The sequence below is a fragment of the Lampris incognitus genome, chromosome 1 (genome assembly GCF_029633865.1).
Source record: "Lampris incognitus isolate fLamInc1 chromosome 1, fLamInc1.hap2, whole genome shotgun sequence".
In the NCBI taxonomy this organism is placed as follows: domain Eukaryota; kingdom Metazoa; phylum Chordata; class Actinopteri; order Lampriformes; family Lampridae; genus Lampris; species Lampris incognitus.
Window position 1 is genome coordinate 50,946,831 of NC_079211.1, and position 23,260 is coordinate 50,970,090.

The window sequence follows — 23,260 nt, forward strand, 5'->3', positions numbered from 1 at the left end:
GGCTAGACGGAGGGGCAGCTCAGGGTTGTAGTGGGTTAGCACCTTCTGAGATACCATGAGCTCTTTCACTTTTCGGAACGCTGCCTCACAAGCTGTAGTTCACTGCCATTTCTTCCCTTTGTGCAGCAGTGCGTTCATTGGTTGCAGGATGGTTGCCAGGTCCGGGATGAAACGTCCATAGTAGTTTATCATTCCGAGGAGCGAGCGTAGTTGGCTAACGTTGGTGGGCGCCGGTGCCTCCACAACAATGCGTTCCTTCTTTGGCGACTTGTGGAGCCCGGCAGCATCGATGATATGACCTAGATACTCTACTGACTCCTGGAAAAACATGCACTTATCCTTTTTGACATGGAGACCATACTCCTCCAGTCTCGTGAGAATGTCGTCCAGGGCTTTCAGGTGGGTCCCTTCATCTGGCCCACTAACCAGAATGTCATCGAGATAACAGTGCGTGAATGGCAATCCAACGAGCACTTGATCCGATCCATAGCCTTCTAGAACAACGCTGGTGCTGACGCAATACCGAAGGGCAAGCGGTTGTAGCAGAAAAGTCCTTTTTGTGTGGAAATAGTCAGTAGCTTCCTCGACTCCTCCACTACTTCCATCTGTAGGTATGCGTTTGACAAGTCCAGTTTACTGAAGCGTTGACCTCCAGCTAGCGATGCAGAGATCCTCAATGCGTGGAATAGGATACTTGTCCACACAGAGCACTTGGTTGAGGGTGACTTTGAAATCACCACAAAGTCTCACTGTGCCATCCTTCTTGTTGACAGGAACTACGGGTGTGGCCCAGTCACTATGCTCCACTGGTGAGATCATGCCAAGGTCAGTGAGGCGGGTCAGTTCAGCCTCTACTTTGGATCTCAGAGCATAGGGCACATTACGTGGTGGGCAGAATTTGGGTATGCTATCAGGTTTAAGAGTCACTCTCGCCTTATTGTCTTTCATTGAACCCAACCCATCCGAGAACACAGCAGAATGCCGCTTTAGTACAGCATCTAAACTGTCTTTCTTTTCAAGTTGTACACCATACACAGTTTTTAAGTCTTTCCAGTTAAGCTTAATAGCTCTCAGCCACTCTCTACCAAATAGTGGAGCTGCATTCACTTTTACAACATACAATGGTAACTCAGCTGTTTGCTTATTCAGGTTTGCTTTCACATTAATAACCCCTTCTGGTAACAAAGGTTCGCCTGTATACGTCCTAAGGACTACATCAGTAGGCTGCAATGGCACCTTTTTCATTGTACTTTTATACTGTTCTCATGAAATTAAAGATACAGCAGCCCCTGTGTCTAATTCCATTTCCATTTTCTTACCATTTATTTCAGGTAACACAGATATACGTGAATATTTACCCTTACGAGACAGTGCATAACATGGCAATTCGTTATCAGTGTCAGATTTAGTCCCTTCACTTGTACTTTCATTGTCACTGGCCTCCACACAATGCACTTTCTTCTTCTTGTCTCTCCCGCTGTGTTTGGATGTGTTGCTTTTGCCTTTAAACTCCGGTTCCCCTTCTCTGTATTTCCTCTCTCTGCCATAGTCATTCTTGGGTTTACTTTTACACATGCGACCAATGTGGCCTTTCCTGCCGCATTGATGGCAGTCTCTATCTTTATACCAACAGTCATCATCACTATGATTTGTCTGTCCACACCGCCTGCATTTGGCATGGGATGTTTGAGAGAGAACGGCATTTACCTTTAACGAGCCGCTCAACTGTTGTGCGTCACGCGCCACTGTTGCTGCTGAAACTGCACAAGTGACCGCTTTCTGAAAGGTCAAATTGTCCTCGGTCAACAGGCGCTTCTGAACCGTTTCACTTTTCAGTCCACAAACAACCCTGTCCCGTAGTGCATCCTCTAAGTAGCCACCAAACTCACAATGCTCGGAAAGTCCTTTAAGCACAGCAACATACTGAGCCACAGACTCACCGTCCTCCTGATTCCTCTTGTGGAAACGGAATCTCTCTGCTATCACTATCGGTTTGGGGGCGAAATGTCCTTTCAACACCTTTACAATGTCACCATACGTCTTCTCCCCAGGCTTGTCTGGAGCAATCAGACTGCGCAATAATCCGTAGGTCTTTGGCCCTATCACACTCAATAGAACCGGCACCTTCTTAGCATCCCTGATCTCATTAGCCAGGATATAATTCTCAAAACGCTCAATATACGTTGCCCATTGTTCACCGGATTCCTGAAATGGTTCCATACCGCCAATCATTCCCGCCATGATGCGTCCTTCTGGTTCCTCTTCCCTTTCTTCTCCGCTGCCACTGCTCATCATCAGCTAGCAAGTTCAGTCAGTTGGCTAGCACCATGCTAGCATTAGCTACAACTGCGTGGATGACTTTGTCCAAACAAGTAGAAAACTTCCCTTTTCACGGCTACTTTGGTGCCTAAAAGTTTCTACTCCACATCTCGTAGCCAATTTATATTATGTAGCTGGCTAATAACACTATGGTGTGAACAATTTCACACACGATGCAGGGACCACAACGCACACACGGCTGTTCATTTCCATGCTGTTGTGGAGTTAGAAAACAACGAGACAGGAGACGTGAGAGTAGACGTAGTCGAGGTAGTTTACTAGCTCCAACTTTGCATGTCATACATTCGACAACGACACTGAACTCTGTACCGGAAGCGGAAGTGCATTATCTCTTAGGTGAATGTCTCTAGTTATATAGATGTGGGTCACCACACAGGCCCCCCCAGAATTCACCTACCCAAAACAATGCAAAACAGCAAAAGTGCAAGTCATGAACATAAAAATAGACTCTACAACAGAACAGTCAATGACATAGTGCAAAGTCACGGGGAAAACAAGTGACGAGTCGGGGGGTGGACCCTGCGGCCATAACGGCTGCGCTTCACAGGAGGGTAAACAAATGGGGCCGAAACCCGGGCCATAGGCGGGGCCGAAGCAGGAACAGAGGCAGGTGCCGGGGCCGACCTAGGAGGGCGTCCCCGCCGCGGGGGTAGGGCCAATTGCATTGGCTCCCCAATGTCCAAGTGAGCGGGCTTGAGACGGTCTATAGCGACCCGCTCCGGCCTGCCCCCCATGTCCACCACAAAGTTCTTATCCCCCGCCTCCAGGACGCGGAAGGGCCCGTCGTATGGGGGCTGCAGCGGGGACCGATGGCTGTCGTGCCTAATGAAGACGTACCTCGCCGATGGCAGATCCTTGGGGACGTAGGACTGGGGGGGGCAGTGTTGAGACATCGGAACGGGAGCGAAGGCACCGGCAGCGCTCCGGGACGCACTGAGGTGAGAGGCGGCCGACCAGGGAGCCGTAGCATCCGGAAGAAACTCCCCCGGAACTCGCAGGGGCTGGCCATACACCAGCTCAGCGGAGGAGGTCTGGAGGTCTTCCTTCGGGGCCTAACGCAGGCCGAGCATGACCCATGGGAGCCGGTCCATCCAGTCGCAGCCAGTGAGGCTTGCCCGCAGAGCGGCTTTCATGTCCCGATGGAACCGCTCACAAAGTCCGTTGCTCTGCGGGTTGTACGCCGTAGTGCGGTGGATCTTCATCCCCAGGTGCTCAGCGACCGCCGTCCAGAGCTCCGAGGTAAACTGGGAGCCCCGGTCGCTCGTGATGTAACCCGGCGTGCCGAAACGGGCCACCCAGCAGCCGATGAACGCCCGTGCTACCTCTGCTGCCGTCGTGGAGGACAAGGGAATAGCCTCTGGCCACCTGGTGGCCCTGTCCACAATAGTGAGGAGGAACGTATAACCACGGGAGGGGGGCAGGGGACCCACCAGGTCAACATTGACGTGGTCAAACCGCCTCTCTGGAACCACAAACGGCGCCAAAGGGGCCTTGGTATGGCGGTGCACCTTGGCGCGTTGGCACGCCACACACGAGCCGGCCCAGGCTCTAACATCTTTACGGAGCCCAGGCCAAACAAACTTGACGCTCACCAGCTTGGTCGAGGCCTTCACTCCCGGGTGGGAAAGGCCGTGGACGGTGTCGAAAACTCGGCGCCGCCAGGAAGTAGGCACCAGGGGGCGCGGTTGACCGGTGGAGATGTCACAGAGGAGGGTGGTGTTGGCCGCGTCGAACGTCACGTCCTCCAGCCGTAGCGCCGTAGGGGTCGACCGGTAGTCTTGAACGGTCGCGTCCTTGGCTTGGTCCGTTGCCATAGCGGCGTAGTTGAGTCCCAAGTGAACGGCGTTAACAACCGCCCGTGAAAGGCAGTCGGCGACGGAGTTATCCTTGCCCGACACGTGTTGTATGTCCGTGGTAAACTCGGAAACCGCCGCGAGATGGCGCTGCTGACGCCCAGACCACGGTTCTGAGGTTTTGGCCATACAGAACGTCAGCGGTTTGTGGTCCACGAAAGCGGTGAACTGTCGGCCCTCCAATAGGAACCTAAAGTGTCTGGTTGCGAGGAAGAGACCCAGTAGTTCCCTATCAAAGGTGCTGTATTTGCGCTCGCTCTCACGGAGTTGTTTACTGAAGAACGCCAACGGCTGCCAGCCCCCCCCCCCCACCAACTGCTCACACACGGCCCCCACGGCGTAGTCGGAGGCATCCGTTGTAAGGGCTATGGGGGCGGCAGGCGACGGGTGAGCTAGCAGCGCCGTGTTGGCCAGCGCGGTCTTGGCAGCCACAAAAGCCTCGTCCATCCCCGAAGACCAGTCCAGCTCGTCCTTAGACTTCTTACCCCGCAGGGCCTCATACAGGGGACGCATGATGTGGGCGGCACGGGGCAGGAAACGGTTATAAAAGTTCACCATGCCCAGGAATTCCTGCAGCGACTGTACAGTGCGGGGGCGGGGGAACATGGTGACAGCCTCAACCCTGGCAGGGAGGGGAACGGCCCCCTGTGGAGTGATGTGGTGCCCGAGGAAGGTGATGGACGACTCCCCGAACTGACACTTAGCTGGGTTGATGATGAGGCCGTGTTCGCTGAGCCTGTCAAACAGCTGTCTGAGGTGCGTCATATGTTCCTCCGCCGACGCGCTGGCCACGAGGATGTCGTCTAAGTACACAAACAAAAATGGCATGTCGCGGAGCACAGAATCCATAAGGCGCTGAAACGTCTGCGCCGCCCCTTTAAGGCCGAAAGGCATACGTAAAAACTCAAAGAGCCCAAAGGGTGTGATGACAGCCGTTTTTGGGACATCCAGTGGGTGGACCGGCACTTGGTGATACCCCCGCACTACGTCGATTTTGGAATAGATGGCAGCGCCCGCCAGGTGGGTAGAGAAATCTTGTATGTGCGGTATGGGGTACCGGTCGGGGGTCGTGGCATTGTTTAGGCGACGGTAGTCCCCGCACGGGCGCCAACCCCCGTTGGCCTTAGTAACCATGTGAAGAGGGGAAGCCCACGGGCTGTCAGAACGGCGGACAATGCCGAGGCGCTCCATAGTCGAAAACTCCTCCCTGGCTATTGCGAGCTTGGCCGAGTCGAGGCGTCGGGCCTGGGCGTAAACTGGGGGGCCCACTGTAGTGATATGATGTTCCACGCCGTGCTTGGCCACCGCCGAGGAGAAGGTGGGTGTGGTGAGCTCGGGGAAATTTGCGAGCAGGCGTTGGTATGGATCCCCGGTGGAGAGTGTGTTAGCGAGGCACAGCGCTCCAGCGCCTCCAAGCGTGCAGGGGTATGACGCAAAAGAGACGGCATCAATCACGCGACAGTTTTTAACATCCACCAGCAGGTTGAAAGCACAGAGGAAATCCGCACCTAGGAGCGGGGTGGATACAGCAGCCATCACAAAGTCCCAGCCGAAACGTCGGCCGCCAAAACACACGTCCACATGTCTGATACCGTACGTCCGAATGGACGTGCCGTTGGCGGCGTCCATCTGGGGGCCGTGACTGTCGGTCATCGTGTCCACAGCTTGTGCTGGTAGTATGCTGCGTTGAGCGCCAGAGTCAACCAGCAGCCGTCGGCCCGACAAGGAGTCTCTGATGAACAACAGCTTGCAGTCACGGCCGGCGCCCATAGCCGTTAACGAGCGCCGGCCTTGGCGTTTCCCTGAACCCTGTAACTGCAGGGTTTGCGACACCGTTTTGCTTTTGCCCCAAACCTGGCATGGTAATAACAGAGCCCGTCGTCAGGTTGGCGGCGGGCTGTCACCGCAGCCGCGGTGTCCATATAGTCGTACACAGGTGGTGGTGGGGCGGTCTGGTGGGGTAGCAGGGCATGCACAAACTGTTGCCGGTTGGCCAGGAAAACCCTGTCTGCTTCAGCAGCCAGAGAACGGTAGTCCTTGGAGGCGGCGAGAGGAGAACTGGCCAGTGCTGTGCGTACAGGTGCGGGGAGCTGCCTCAGAAAAATGTGTGTGAAAAGAAAGGCCGGATCAGCCGATCCCAGCACAGACAGCATTTTTTCCATTAACTCAGACGGTTTGCCGTCACCGAGGCCATTCAGGGACAGTAAACGGTCTTCCTTCTCCAGCTCCGACAGTTCAAATAGTTTCAGGAGGAATGTCTTTATAGCATCGTACTTGCCAGCAGCTGGCGGAGCTTCCAACAGTGTCATTGCTCGCGCCGTTGTCGATGCGTCTAACGCCGCCACTACGTGGAAGTACTGCGTTGCATCCTGCGTTATCCCTCTCAGCTGGAACTGGGCTTCCACATGTTGAAACCACGGCCGTGGATTATGCTGCCAAAAGTCGGGTAGCTTCACAGTAGCGGTGTAAATGCTGGCGTTAGCAATAGCCATGTTGTTAGCACCGGCGTCGTCGTTGTCAGACATACTCGTATTAGTAGTTCGATCACGTCGGGGTCACCAATGTGGAGTTAGAAAACAACGAGACAGGAGACGTGAGAGTAGACGTAGTCGAGGTAGCTTACTAACTCCAACTTTGCATGTCATACATTCGACAACGACACTGAACTCTGTACCGGAAGCGGAAGTGCATTATCTCTTAGGTGAATGTCTCTAGTTATATAGATGTGGGTCACCACACTGTACTAGGAACTCTTCTTCTGTTGGTTACAACCCAGACAACAGCAATATAGAATACAGGTGCCACCTAGTGGTCACTGGTAGAATAGCACCATCCATACATAACAGTTGGTCTCAAGGAAGCCCTATAAATTAGGCTCTACTTTAACTGGACCCACTTGCTTCAGTGAAGACCTATGATTGTTATTTAGGCCTACACACGTTCACAATAAAGAGATGCATGTGTACAAATTGTTATATCTTTCATCTGTTTTATTTGCACCATAATTTAATTTGGACCATAACGTGTCACTACAAGTAACACATCGCTTACTAACGACCAGCGATTCCCTCTCAAAACAGTGATTTGCCAAACTGACGTAGGACTAATCTACATATATCTGGATGGTGTATTTAATTACTTCAAGAGATTAAGAAAAACTAGTCAGATCCATCGGGAACATCATAATAAAAACAATCAACAAGCTACTTATTTACTTTAGCTTATTCACTTACTTGATTGTATTTATGTTGATATTTTATTATTAATATTATAATATACTGTATCTTTATCCATCTTATCGATTTTGTCTTTGTTTCGTTTTGTCTTGTTTGTTTAAGCTATTTTATCTACTTTATTTGTCTAGTTTCTATTCAAATCTATTTTATTGTCATTATTCTCAAATTGTCTCAAATTGATCGCTTATCGGCTTGTCAGTCATCTGTGAGGCACTTTGAACGTCACTAACCTGTATGAAAGGTGTTATTCAAATAAAGTTTGAGTGATTGACACAAGATAAAAAACCTTACATCTAAAGATAAAAAAGTAAACACAGTAGTCGACTATTCTGACCCATATCTACTTAATACATCTTCAAAACAAGACTTGTTAGATAGTCTTCCTCTGTTTTTAGCAGGATCCATCAGGAGAGACCAGACTCCCCTGTACCCAGCTGTGTGTCCATCAAGAGTGACTGGTCTATGGATATACCTCTTAGATTCAAAGATGGACACCACTCTACTGAGCAGAGGTCAGAATTAAACAGCTGATATGAACAGGTGGTTTGGTTGTTATCAGACTCTACTGAACAGACAGAGGTAACAAGTCATGACACATAGAATTGGTCTGAACCTTCTGTTGGTTTAGTTTCTTCTCTCAAAACATCTCATCTGGTCTACACAATTTTTCTTGCATGGGGTTTTTCAATTGATTCCTGCAAACGTTTAGGTGTTGAATCCAAATCTGGCATTAGTTTTTGCCTATCACATCAGATTTTTGAACAATGAAAAATCCTTATTTTTGAGAAAACAGCAATTTTACACTTGAAGTTAAAAAACACTGTTGCATTAGAAGATCGATAGATGCAAAATTGATTACAATGAAAGGTACCTACTTCAATTACAATATTTAATCATACATTAACATTTAATCCATGCTGGCTTGCACATATTTTTACACATTTTCTCAATATTTTTAATGTATGAAAAGTTTACAAATTTCACTAAACTAATATATAGACGGAAAAAGTTCCCCTTAACATGGTGTACATCACTTAAATACAAGGCATCACTCAAGCTCAAGGCAGTTTTGTGACTTTTCACGACATTCAAAATGCAGCAAAAATTTGCGAATATACACTACCGTTCAAAAGTTTGGGATCACCCAAACAATTTTGTGTTTTCCATGAAAAGTCACACTTATTCACCACCATATGTTGTGAAATGAATAGAAAATAGAGTCAAGACATTGACAAGGTTAGAAATAATGATTTGTATTTGAAATAAGATTTTTTTTACATCAAACTTTGCTTTCGTCAAAGAATCCTCCATTTGCAGCAATTACAGCATTGCAGACCTTTGGCATTCTAGCTGTTAATTTGTTGAGGTAATCTGGAGAAATTGCACCCCACGCTTCCAGAAGCAGCTCCCACAAGTTGGATTGGTTGGATGGGCACTTCTTTGAGCAGATTGAGTTTCTGGAGCATCACATTTGTGGGGTCAATTAAACGCTCAAAATGGCCAGAAAAAGAGAACTTTCATCTGAAACTCGACAGTCTATTCTTGTTCTTAGAAATGAAGGCTATTCCATGCGAGAAATTGCTAAGAAATTGAAGATTTCCTACACCGGTGTGTACTACTCCCTTCAGAGGACAGCACAAACAGGCTCTAACCAGAGTAGAAAAAGAAGTGGGAGGCCGCGTTGCACAACTGAGCAAGAAGATAAGTACATTAGAGTCTCTAGTTTGAGAAACAGACGCCTCACAGGTCCCCAACTGGCATCTTCATTAAATAGTACCTGTTAGAGCCTGTTTGTGCTGTCCTCTGAAGGGAGTAGTACACACCGGTGTAGGAAATCTTCAATTTCTTAGCAATTTCTCGCATGGAATAGCCTTCATTTCTAAGAACAAGAATAGACTGTCGAGTTTCAGATGAAAGTTCTCTTTCTCTGGCCATTTTGAGCGTTTAATTGACCCCACAAATGTGATGCTCCAGAAACTCAATCTGCTCAAAGAAGTGCCCATCCAACCAATCCAACTTGTGGGAGCTGCTTCTGGAAGCGTGGGGTGCAATTTCTCCAGATTACCTCAACAAATTAACAGCTAGAATGCCAAAGGTCTGCAATGCTGTAATTGCTGCAAATGGAGGATTCTTTGACGAAAGCAAAGTTTGATGTAAAAAAAATCTTATTTCAAATACAAATCATTATTTCTAACCTTGTCAATGTCTTGACTCTATTTTCTATTCATTTCACAACATATGGTGGTGAATAAGTGTGACTTTTCATGGAAAACACGAAATTGTTTGGGTGATCCCAAACTTTTGAACGGTAGTGTAAGAAATTAAGTACCGGTACTTGAAAGCGTAAGTATCCAAAGGCACATCAGTGGGTTTTAATCAATGACAGATGGGCTTGATGTTTTGTTCCATGAGTTTAACATGAAAGTTTAATTCATATACTGATTCATTTACAGCTGCTTGAGGAGAACATAGTCACTTTTGTGAAGAAGGAGCTGAAGAGGTTCCAGAAGGATCTGAGTCCAGATTACCCAGAGTGCTTAGAGAGACAGAGGGAGGAGGAGGAGGAGCAGAGGAGGAGTCCCAGAGAGGCACTTTTGAAGATCACACTGCACTTCCTGAGGAGTATGAAGCAGGAGGAGCTGGCTGACTCTGGAGAGCAGTAAGAGACTCTTTATTCAAAAGCCTCAACACCGTGTAAAGGGTCAACAGAGGCAAAGTGGGAGGTGGAATTGTTTTCAAACCCTGCTGAAAATGTAGATTTATCACAGGAGGTTCAGACAGTTTCCATTTGGATGGTAAATGAAATCTAATGGATAATCTGGTCAAACTATTGATTGGTTAATGAGGGTGTAAAATGCTGATGACATTGGTTCACATCAGAACAATAATACCAGAGAGAACCTCTTTAAGACATCATCACTGTCACCATAATCCCAGTAAAGACCTCCTAACTAATACATGGTTACTACAAGAGATGTGACAATAGCCATCAAAATATTATTACAGTAGAAATTAATTATTATTAATGTACATGTTGTTTGTGGAAATATATTTGGACAAATCTACCCTTTATATAAATTATATACATGTCTTCATTGTTTGTTTTAAATAAAACCTGCTTGTCCATCCACCAGTGATGAGCTGAATTAATACTATGGAGTTTGGTAAAGTTTCTGTTTCTCACATTTACAGTATCATCCACTCACTGATTCCCTGATTTGTTTATTCAGAAACCCCTGTTCCCTTGAGCCGGAGTAACCTCAAAGCAGCTCTGAGGGAGAAGTTTCAGTGTTTGTTTGAGGGTGTTGCTAAACCAGGAGAGTCAACACTTCTGAATCAGATCTACACAGAGCTCTACATCACAGAGGGAGGGAGTGGAGAGGTCAATAATGAACATGAGGTCAGACAGATTGAAACAGCATCCAGGAAACCAGCGAGACCAGAAACACCGATCCAATGTGAAGACATCTTTAAACCCTTACCTGGACAAGATAAACCAATCAGAACATTGATGACAAGGGGAGTGGCTGGCATCGGGAAAACAGTCTTAACACAGAAGTTCACTCTGGACTGGGCTGAAGACAAAACCAACCACAATGTACACTTCACATTTCCATTCACGTTCAGAGAGCTGAATGTGCTGAAAGATTAAAAGTTGAGCTTGGTGGGACTTCTTCATCACTTCTTTATTGAAACCAAAGAAGCAGGAATCTGCAGCTTTGACCAGTTCCAAGTTGTGTTCATCTTTGATGGTCTGGATGAGTGTCGACTTCCTCTGGACTTCCAGAACAATGAGATCTGGACTGATGTCACAAAGTCCACCTCAGTGGACGTGCTGCTGGCAAACCTCATCAAGGGGAAACTGCTTCCCTCTGCTCGCCTCTGGATAACCACACGACCTGCAGCAGCCAACCAGATCCCTCCTGAGTGGGTTGACATGGTGACGGAGGTGAGAGGGTTCAGTGATCCACAGAAGGAGGAGTACTTCAGGAAGAGATTCAGAGATGAGGAGCAGGCCAGAAGAATCATCTCACACATCAAGACATCACGAAGCCTCCACATCATGTGTCACATCCCAGTCTTCTGTTGGATCACTGCTACAGTTCTGGATCACGTGTTGAGAACAGATGAGAGAGGAGAGATGCCCAAGACCTTGACTGAGATGTACATCCACTTCCTGGTGGTTCAGTCCATCCAGGGGACTGTGAAGTATCATGGGAGATCTGAAGCAGAGCCACACTGGAATACAGGCAGTAGGAAGATGATTATGTCTCTGGGAAAACTGGCCTTTGAACAGCTGAAGAAAGGCAACCTGATCTTCTATGAAGCAGACCTGACAGAGTGTGGCATTGATATCAGAGCAGCCTCAGTGTACTCAGGAGTGTTCACACAGATCTTTAAGGAGGATTGTGGGCTCTACCAGGACAAGGTCTTCTGCTTTGTCCATCTGAGCATTCAAGAGTTTCTGGCTGCTCTTTATGTCTTTCTCTCATTCATCAAGACTGGAGTCAATCTGCTGTCAGCAACACAGTCAATCTCCAACTGGCTGAAACTAATTAGATATAAACCTATACAACCAGACCTCTACCAGACAGCAGTGGACAAGGCGGTAGAGAGTCCAAACGGACATCTGGACTTGTTCCTGCGCTTCCTCCTGGGCCTCTCACTGGAACCCAATCAGAATCTCCTACGAGGCCTGCTGGGCAAGACAGGAAGTAAGTCACAGACCAATCAGCAAACAGTCCTGTACATCCAGCAGAACATGAGGGGGGATCTCTCTCCAGAGAGAAGCATCAATCTGTTCCACTGTCTGAATGAACTGAATGAGCATTCTCTAGTGGAGGAGATCCAACAGTGCCTGACATCAGGAAGACTCTCCACAGACCGACTCTCTCCTGGTCAGTGGTCAGCTCTGGTCTTCATCTTACTGTCTTCAGAAGAGGAGCTGGACGTGTTTGACCTGAAGAAATACTCTGCTTCAGAGGAAGGTCTTCTGAGGCTGCTGCCAGTGGTCAAAGCCTCCAATACAGCTCTGTAAGTATATGGATTAGGCCTTTTAAAGTATTAAATCTATTATGTGTTATTATTTTTCATTGGTGATAAAATATTGTTTTATTACACTGATTATTGAGACTGTTATTGGGGGTACAGGTTCTAAAATCAAAAGTATTAATGACATTAAAATGATAGAATAATTACAACTATTAAAACAGTAGTTGTAATAGTTGTAAGTAGCAGTAATCATAAAAGAAGCAGGTAGTAATGGAATTAGCAGCAGTAGTAAAAGCAGCAATAGTAGTAGCAGTAGTACTAGTGTAGTTGTAAAAATAGTATTAGTAGTCACAGTAGTTGCAGTAGTAGTACAAATTGTATTATTGCAAATAGCCGTCGCAGTTATAGTAGGACTAGTAGTAAAAATAACAGCAGTAATGGTACTCTCGTAGTAGTAATATTTTGTTATTTCCATGTTTAGATGAGTACTATAATAAAGTACTATTATCCAAACTGTTGTAATGATGAAAACAGGTAGTAAAATCAAAAGTATTAACGCCATTACAATGTAATAGAATGATATAGTTTGTGTGTGCGTGTGTGTGTGTGTGTGTGTGTGTGTGTGTGTGTGTGTGTGTGTGTGTGTGTGTGTGTGTGTGTGTGTGTGTGTGTCCATTCAGGTTGAGTTCCTGTAATCTGTCAGACAGTAGCTGTGAAGTTGTGTCCTCAGTTCTCAGCTCCAATTCCTCTAGTGTGAGAGAGCTGGACCTGAGTAACAATGATCTGCAGGAATCAGGAGTGAAGCTGCTCTCTGCTGGACTGGGGAGTCCACAATGTAGACTGGAAACTCTCAGGTCAGTATTCCTAAACCTCTACAACACAGGACCCCTTCAGTCCTCATTTACATCCACTTCAATGGCAGTCAGTACATCCTAACCTGGGTGGTCTTTTCTCTGACTGGAGGAATTACAGACCAGTTGTAGTAACAAGCTCTGGTTCTACTTTCTACTTCCTGTCAACCGCTTTCCATGAGCACATACACCAGCAAAGAGGTCATGTCAACACATTACAAATCAATACAGTTTGGTTTTCAGAGAAAAAAGTGAAATAGTCTAACAGGCATAGCAAGGCCGTCCTTCTGACCATATTCCAACTACATATTTATAATTCATATTTCTTGTTTCAGTTTGCAGTATAACTCTGTTTTCACCTGAAAAATACTGCGCTGGTTAAGGTTATATTGTAGTGTATCAAACACAACTTAAATATACATGTGCTTGTATGAACACATGAATGTGAGGTGGTAACCCTGTGTAGAGGTTCATGTTGTAGTGGTTTTGTCTGTCTTTTAAATGTGGAGGTACAGGCCACAGGTTCTGGGGTGAAGAGTGACTTCATCTACCTGTTACAGACACACTGTAGGAGTGAAGGAGGCATCACTTCCTCTGGCATTGTGTTCACACTCCCATCTCTACTATGACAACACAATAGGATGCATTGACCTCTGCAGCTCTCTGAGCACACAATGTGTCCTCATCACTGTACCCCCCTAAGAACAAAACATGACAGTGTGTTAATGACATCATCTATATGATGTGTGTTCATCACATGATCTATAAAGCTATGTGGTCCTTGTTCACTGCTGGGTTTGATACCTCTGTGTGGGGCTTCATGACTGTGTGTGTTGGCTCATTAATATCAGGATTTCCCTCAAAACTGCAGATGGTCAGTACATTCAGCCACATGTGCTCACATCACAGCTGTAAAGCATAAACTCTCATTTACATAGACTATCTGCTGTCAGAGAGGTCTGCTTGGAGCTGCCAGCAGCAGGGCCACAACACACACCTTTCTGGACCCCCACCATGTTAGACCACCGCTCATTATTAGAGATGGACAACTTCTTTACTGGAGGATCTTCTGGCAGAGATGGATGCCCTCCTATCCTTTTTAGTTCACTTTTTTATTTTTATTTTTATTCAGTTTGGTGCAAATCATATAAAGTGTTAATGTGTTGTACAGTAGCACACATTCACACCACTGAAAGAATAAGGACAGGGAATACTGACCACTTTGGATCATGTTTTATATTTAGTCTTGATTTGTATCCAAGACCTCTTCATACAACTAGGGTTGCAGCTACTGTAAAGAATAACAAAGAAAAATGTGCATACCAACATGCACCCTAGTCTGATCATGTGACCTGAGTTGACAGAGGAAGTTGTTGACCACCGTCGTGATACCACAGGGCTCCAGACTAACTTTTTCCACTAGGAGCACTGCTGCTCCTTACTGACAATTTTAGGAGCACCACTTGAATCGACACACAACGCAACACATGGATATTTTCCCGTCTTAACTGTATTACTGATAAATGCTTTGGTAATAAATAGACCACTTACAGAAATAACAATATGCTGTTTTATTTAAATGTCACCAAGGGAGGTAGTGCTTAAGAGCAAAAAAACAATAAGTTAGATAAAATGTAAACTCGAAAGTGCTTTTTGTAAACATAGGCACCAAATATAACATTTATAAATGTAAACATAATGTATGTGGTCAGTAATATTACTGTCATTACAGCACCAGAACCACAACAACACAAGTCAACACTGAACTCATACAGTATGCCTCCCCTAGCCTTCCCTGTAGTTTAGAGCACATCCCCCTGAGGGCCACTAGGAGGCTCTACCCAACCCTTGTAATTGGGCCTTCTAGCTCTTTTACCCTGACTGAACCACGTCTGTACAGCCTCCTTGGCATCAAACTCACTGCGGCACTGCAATAACCTTGGAGCAGTGAAATACTCAATGTACCTACAAATAAATATTTTAGTAATAGAGTGCAATAAATATGTGCCTCTCATGTGTGAACAAGCTGTATTATACTGTACATAACCCCCTACTGACTGTACAGTAACGCTTGTTACAGTATTTACCATCACTCCTTCACTTCTTTGCACTCTATCCTGTTTACATGTCACAGAAACAGTTTCCCCTGTATATAGTCATTCCTAGTGTGTATTTCTGGAGGTTGTGTGTTCTGTGTGCGAGTACAACGAGCCAGACCGGAGTCAGAGTCCTTACATACCTTGAGATTTTGGGTGCTGGACTTCCACGTGGCCCATCAAAACATTCACCGGCCTCCTCTGCTGCAGGATCCGTGCATACACAATCTCCATTCCTTGGCTGACACGTCCGTGTGGCCGTCAGTCTTGAATGAGAGCTACATGGAGTCCGCTGGTTTTTTGCCGGTCTTCTCTTTAAGCGTGTCAGCTGTCACGCCGTGCACCTGCCCTGCACAGTGTGTACTTCAGGCTGTTGTTGTGGGGCAGCATTGTGGGGGGGGGCCTGCACATGTGCTATCCCCCCCAAATGCTGTTTTGTCTTTTTTTTGGTCATGTCACGAGAGCCTCGTAGTAACTCCTCTTTATCACACACATAAAACACACACACACACACACACACACACACACACACACACACACACACACACACACACACACACACACACACACACACACACACACACACACACACACACACATACGCCAAGCCCACTCATTCACACACAAGTTCTCCTCTTACTGGTTTTCACATGATTACAAAAACACGGTAATATTGCAAGTGGCACCATTGCACCTAGGTTTAAAATCTACTCGCAACGACGCCAAAACTAGGTGCAAAATGTGACTAAATGGTGGCACTCTGGAGCCCCGTATCAGTTAACCCAGGTTGGGTTGGTTTGCTGGCAGCCATACCAACATGTACCCTGGCTCTGCCCAATGACACAAGCTAAGCAAGTGTGGGCTTGGCTAGTACTTGGATTGCAGACCTCCCGAGAAAACGGAGTTGCTGCTCGATTTGGTGTTGGTGGGCCAGTAGGGGGCAGTCTCCCCTCTGAGCCTTAAAAAAAAAAGCCAATGCCCCAGTGTAGTGATGGGGACACATTGGTGTAGGAGATGTCGTCCTTCTGATGAGACGTTAAAACCGAGGTCCTGACTCACTGTGGTCATTAAAGACCCCATGGGTCTGTACACTTACAGCAAAGAGTAGGGGGTCCCCGGTGTTCTGGCAAATTCCCCAGCCTGGCTCTCTCCATCTGACCACCTAATCATCCCCCAGTATGACTGGCTCAGTGGTTCCTCCCTCTCCACCTCAAGATGATGTGTGGTGAGCATTCTGGTGCAAAATGGCTGCCGTGCATCATCCAGGTGGTGCTGCACATTGGTGGTGGTTGAGGTGAGTTTCCCCCCTTCTCTGTGAAGTGCTTTGGGTGTCCAGATAAAACCCTAAAAATATAATCCATTATTATTGTTTGGTTTAGTGAAGCTGAAAACCCAGCCACTGAGGATGCACAAGCCAGTACATCCTTAGTGCCGGTCCCAAGCCCGGACAAATGGGGAGGGTTGCTTCAGGAAGGGCATCCGGCGTAAAATCTTTGCCAAATCAAATATGCGGATCATAAATAAGACTTACATACCGGATCGGTCGAGGACCGGGTTACCAACGACCGCCACTGGTACTGTTAACCAGCAGGGTGTCGGTGGAAACTATGCTACTGTTGGGCAAAGGAGAAGGAGAGGGGGAAAGCAAGTCCAGAGGCAGCTAGAGAGGAGGAAGGGTAGGCATGTGGAGGTGAGAGTTGGAACTTTGAATGTTGGCACTATGACTGGTAAAGGGAGAGAGCTGGCTGACATGATGGAAAGAAGAAAGGTAGGCATACTGTGTGTGCAAGAGACCAGGTGGAAAGGGAGTAAGGCCAGGAGTATCGGAGGTGGGTTCAAACTCTTCTACCATGGTGTGAATGGGAGGAGAAATGGGGTAGGGGTAATTCTGAAGGAAGAGTATGTCAATAGCGTGCTGGAGGTGAAGAGAGTGTCAGACAGAGTGATGAGTATGAAGCTGGAAATTGAAGGTTTATTGCTGAATGTTATCAGCGCATATGCCCCGCAAGTTGGGTGTGAAATGGATGAAAAAGAAGAATTCTGGAATGAGTTGGACGACATGGTGGAGAGGGTACCCAAGGAGGAGAGAGTGGTGATTGGAGCGGACTTCAATGGACATGTTGGTGAAGGGAACAGAGGTGATGAGGAGGTGATGGGAAGGTATGGAGTCAAGAAGAGAAATGTGGAAGGACAGATGGTGGTCGATTTTGCGAAAAGGATGGAAATGGCTGTGGTGAATACATATTTCAAGAAGAGGGAGGAACACAGGGTGACGTACAAGAGTGGAGGAAAGTGCACACAGGTGGACTATATCTTATGTAGAAGGCACCATCTAAAAGGGATTGGAGACTGCAAGGTGGTGACAGGGGAGAGCATAGCTAGGCAGCATCGGATGGTGGTCTGTAGGATGACTTTGGAGACCAAGAAGAGGAAGCGAGTGAAGACACAGCCGAAGATCAAATGGTGGAAGTTGAAGAAGGAAGACTGTTGTGTGGAGTTCAGGCAGGAGTTAAGACAGGCACTGGGTGGTAGTGAAGAGTTGCCAGATGGCTGGAAAACCACTGCAGAAATAGTGAGGGAGACAGCTAGGAAGGTACTTGGTGTGTCATCAGGACAGAGGAAGGAAGACAAGGAGACTTGGTGGTGGAATGAGGAAGTACAGCAAATTATACAGAGGAAAAGGTTGTCAAAGAAGAAGTGGGATAGTCAGAGAGATGAAGAAAGTAGACAGGAGTACAAGGAGATGCAGCGTAAAGCAAAGAGAGAGGTGGCAAAGGCAAAGGAAAAGGCGTATGGTGAGTTGAATGACAGATTAGACACTAAGGAAGGAGAAAAGGACTTGTACCGATTGGCTAGACAGAGGGACCAAGCTGCAAAGGATGTGCAGCAAGTTAGGGCGATCAAGGATAGAGATGGAAATGTGCTGACAAGCGAGGAGAGTGTGCTAAGAAGGTGGAAGTAGTACTTTGAGGGGCTGATGAATGAAGACAATGAGAGAGAGAGAAGGTTGGATGATGTAGGGATAGTGAATCAGGAAGTTCAGCGGATTAGCAAGGAGGAAGTGAGGGCAGCTATGAAGAGGATGAAGAATGGAAAGGCAGTTGGTCCTGATGACATACCTGTGGAGGCATGGAGATGTTTAGGAGAGATGGCAGTGGAGTTTTTAACTAGATTGTTTAACACAATCCTGGAAAGTGAGAGGATGCCTGAGGAGTGGAGAAGAAGCATACTGGTACCGATTTTCAAGAACAAGGGTGATGTGCAGAACTGTAACAACTACAGAGGTATAAAGTTGATCAGCCACAGCATGAAGATTTGGGAAAGAGTAATAGAAGCTAGGTTAAGAGGAGAGGTGATGATCAGCGAGCAGCAGTATGGTTTCATGCCACGAAAGAGCACCACAGATGCGATGTTTGCTTTGAGAATGTTGATTGAGAAGTATAGAGAAGGCCAGAAAGAGTTGCATTGTGTCTTTGTAGATTTAGAGAAAGCTTATGACAGAGTGCCGAGAGAGGAGGTTTGGTATTGTATGAGGAAGTCAGGAGTTGCAGAGAAGTATGTAGGAGTGGTGCAGGATACGTATGAGGGAAGTGTGACAATGGTGAGGTGTGCGGTTGGAATGACAGATGGGTTCAAGGTGGAGGTGGGATTACATCAAGGATCGGCTCTTAGCCCTTTCTTGTTTGCAATGGTGATGGACAGGTTGACGGACAAGATCAGGCAGGAGTCTCCATGGACGATGATGTTCGCGGATGACATTGTGATCTGTAGCGAGAGTAGGGTGCAGGTTGAGGAGAGCCTGGAGAGGTGGAGGTATGCACCGGAGAGAAGAGGAATGAAAGTCAGTAGGAGCAAGACAGAATACCTATGCGTGAATGAGAGAGAGGACAGTGGAATGGTCAGGATGCAAGGAGTGGAGGTGACAAAGGCATTTGAGTTTAAATACTTGGGGTCAACTGTCCAAAGTAACGGGGAGTGCAGTAGAGAGGTGAAAAAGAGAGTGCAGGCAGGTTGGAGTGGGTGGAGAAGAGTGTCAGGAGTGATTTGCGACAGAAGGGTATCAGCAAGAGTTAAAGGGAAAGTTTACAAGATGGTTGTGAGACCAGCTATGTTGTATGGTTTGGAGACAGTGGCACTGACGAAAAGACAGGAGGCGGAGCTGGAGGTGGCAGAGTTGAAGATGCTAAGATTTTCACTGGGAGTAACGAAGAAGGACAGGATTAGGAACGATTATATTAGAGGGACCGCTCAGGTTGGACGGTTTGGAGACAAAGCAAGAGAGGCAAGATTGAGATGGCTTTGACATGTGTTGAGGAGAGATGCTGAGTATATTGGGAGAAGGATGCTGAATATGGAGCTGCCAGGGAAGAGGAGAAGAGGAAGGCCAAAGAGGAGGTTTATGGATGTGGTGAGGGAAGACATGCAGGTGGCTGGTGTGACAGAGGAAGACGCAGAAGACAGGAAGAAATGGAAACGGATGATCCGCTGTGGCGACCCCTAACGGGAGCAGCCGAAAGTAGTAGTAGTAGGTTTAGTGAAGCTGAAACTGATTCAGGAACCTGATTATGTTGAACATGTTTCATGAGACACTCTTACACATCAACAGCTGAAAGAAAGTAATGTGTGTGTGTGTGTGTGTGTGTGTGTGTGTGTGTGTGTGTGTGTGTGTGTGTGTGTGTGTGTGTGTGTGTGTGTGTGTGTGTGTGTGTGTGTGTGTGTGTGTTCAGGCTGTCGGGCTGTCTGGTCACAGAGGAAGGTTGTTCTTCTCTGCTCTCAGCTCTGAGCTCCAACCCCTCCCATCTGAGAGAGCTGGACCTGAGCTACAACCAGCCAGGAGACTCAGGAGGGAAGCTGCTCTCTGCTGGACTGGAGGATCCACACTGGAGACTGGACAATCTCAGGTATGGACAGGCTGGATGACACTCACTCATCATGTCTTCTACAAGGATTTTCTCCTCCTACTCTGATGCTGGATCAGACTGGTTCATCTGTAACAGTGGACAGGACTGATACTGGATGCAGGTTTATTAGATGGAGGATGTGCTGGTGTAACTGTGTCTCTCATCCACCCCCAGGCTGGACCATGCTGGAGTGTGCAGGTTGACACCAGGTGTGAGGAAGTGTAAGTGTGTGTTTAGTTTCTTCATGAGAACAAAGCAGATCACATTCAGCTGTTTAGATGGAAAGTGCGTCCACACAGCACTGTGGGACATCCATTCATTCACATCCTACTGGGGATGAAGATGATGGTGGACATGATGGGTCTTCATCACACTGCTGAGAAATTAACAGTCATTAGGTCTCATTTATCAAGGAACTTCAGCACTAGTGTGTGTGTGGTTCCTTCATACTGAGGTTTCTACATGAAAAGTGGATTTATCAACTTTTTCACACATCTGACAGAAATGTATGAAAACCTGAGACCACACGTAAGATGTGTGTCCACTCCTCACTTCTACTTTTATGCAGAAACTTTCACTTTTATTCATTAAATAGTCTTATTTGAACAGACGTTGTCCTCTAATATGGAGATATGAAGAAAGATGAACAAAAGACTTGAGAAAAATGTTTGCAAACGATATTGAAGTGAGATAAAATGTTTAGAATGATTAAAAGACTACTGGAAAGACTTCCTGTGATTGTTCCCTGTGTAATATTCATTTAATTACTGAAGAAGAAGATTTAACCACTATCAAGACTAATATTAAGACTAATATTAAGACCACTATTAAGACTAATGTTAAGACAACTATTAAGACTACTATTAAGACCACTATTAAGACCACTATTAAGACTAATATTCAGACTACTATGAACACTACTATTAAGACCATTATTAAGATGGCTATTAAGATCAATATTAAGACCACTATCAAGATTAATATTTAGACCTCTATTAAGACTAATATTCAGACCACTATTAAGACTAATATTAAGACTAATATTAAGACCAGTATTACCACTACTATTAAGGCCACTATTAACACCGTTATTAAGACCACTATTAAGATCAATATTAAGACTAATATTCAGACCACTATTAAGACTAATATTAAGACCACTATTAAGACTAAAGTTAATACCACTATCAATATTAATATTAAGACCTCTATTAAGACTAATATTAAGACCACTATTAAGACTAATATTAAGACCACTATTAAGACTAATATTAAGACCACTATTAAGATTAATATTAAGACCTCTATTAAGACTAATATTAAGACCACTATTAAGACTGGTATTAGGACTGGTATTAAGACCAATATTAAAACGAATTTTAAGACCACTATTAAGTCTAATATTAAGACCACTATTAAGACGAATATTAACACCTCTATTAAGACCACTAGTAGACTAAAATTAAGAACACTATCAACATTAATATTATGACCTCTATTAAGACTAATATTAAGACCACTACTAAGACCAATATTAAGACTAATGTTAAGACCACTATTAAGACTACTATTAAGACCACTATTGTGACTGGTATTACGACCACTATTAAGACGAATATTAAGACCACTATTAAGATTAATATTAAGACCTCTATTAAGACTAATATTAAGACCGCTATTAAGAGCACTATTAAGAGAACTATTAAGACTAATATTAAGACCACTATTAAGACCGCTATTAAAACCAATATTAAGGCTAATATTAAGACCGCTATTAAGATCAATATTAAGACTAATATTAAGACTAACATTAAGACCACTATTAAGACTGGTATTAAGACCACTATTAAGACTAATATTAAGACCACTATTAAGACTAATATTAAGACCACTATTAAGACTAATATTAAGACCACTATTAAGATTAATATTAAGACCTCTATTAAGACTAATATTAAGACCGCTATTAAGAGCACTATTAAGAGAACTATTAAGACTAATATTAAGACCACTATTAAGACCGCTAAGTTAGCAGCGGGCTATGTTGCTGCCTGCCATAAAGTGAGGCACTGTGAGTGAGTCACCTGACACACGTTGTTGCTGTTCTATTTGATGACAGTTTATTCATCTTGTTTTGTGCTGTGTTTCTTTGCTGTAGTGTTTGTTTTCAGGAATGTTTTCCAATTAATGTTGAGCTTTTTCCAATGTGTATACCCAATATGTACAGTGTTACGTCATGCCAATAAAGCCATCTGAATTTGAATTTAACATACACACACACACACGGGGAGAGAGAGAATGAATTGCGGCCAGATGAAGTCACATATCTGATGGTGTCATCAGACAGATGTAGGGAGCAGCGGGTGGAGAAGTAACACGGCGTTTTCCTGTGAGCCCATACAAGTCTGATATGCCACAGTGCGTCAGCACACACAGCACCACACTTACCAGAACCGCGAAGAGGGAAGACCGTGAGGAAGCAAGCAGGGTTACCGGGTCTGTGTGACAAAATCAGCCCAGTGGCCAGTAACAGCAGCCCAGTGGCCAGTAAAACCAGCCCAGTGGCCAGTAAAACCAGCCCAGTACCCAAACTCACAATATGCCCCTGCCAAACCACCCACATTCCTTTTAAAGTCCAGCAGCACTGCTGTCATTGCCAAATGGGTTGGAGCATCTAACAAGTAACACCATGAAGGTCCAGCATGCCAGCATTAAAAGCAGTTTTTAGCGTTACTCGAGTTGACAACTACACTCGTTACATTACCATAAGTACAGTAAAAGCTTCGCACCACCGCAAAGCAAATTCACCGGTGTAAAGTTAATGCGTGAACTCGGCAGCAACAACACACAAAATAGAAAACGTTACACTTCATAACGTGTTGTATTCATAACACAAGTGTGGGCTGGGTCCAGATTGACTTGCCGTTCGGTCCGGATGCAGACCGAGGACTGGACTTTGAGAAGTCTCAGAGCAGAGCAGTGAAGACCTGA

At 45.8% G+C, this 23,260-nt stretch overlaps 1 pseudogene; it reads left to right on the plus strand.

Moving 5' to 3' along the window:
• Positions 1–379: 379 nt before the first annotated feature.
• LOC130110664 (NLR family CARD domain-containing protein 3-like) lies at positions 380–23,260 on the plus strand (annotated as a pseudogene).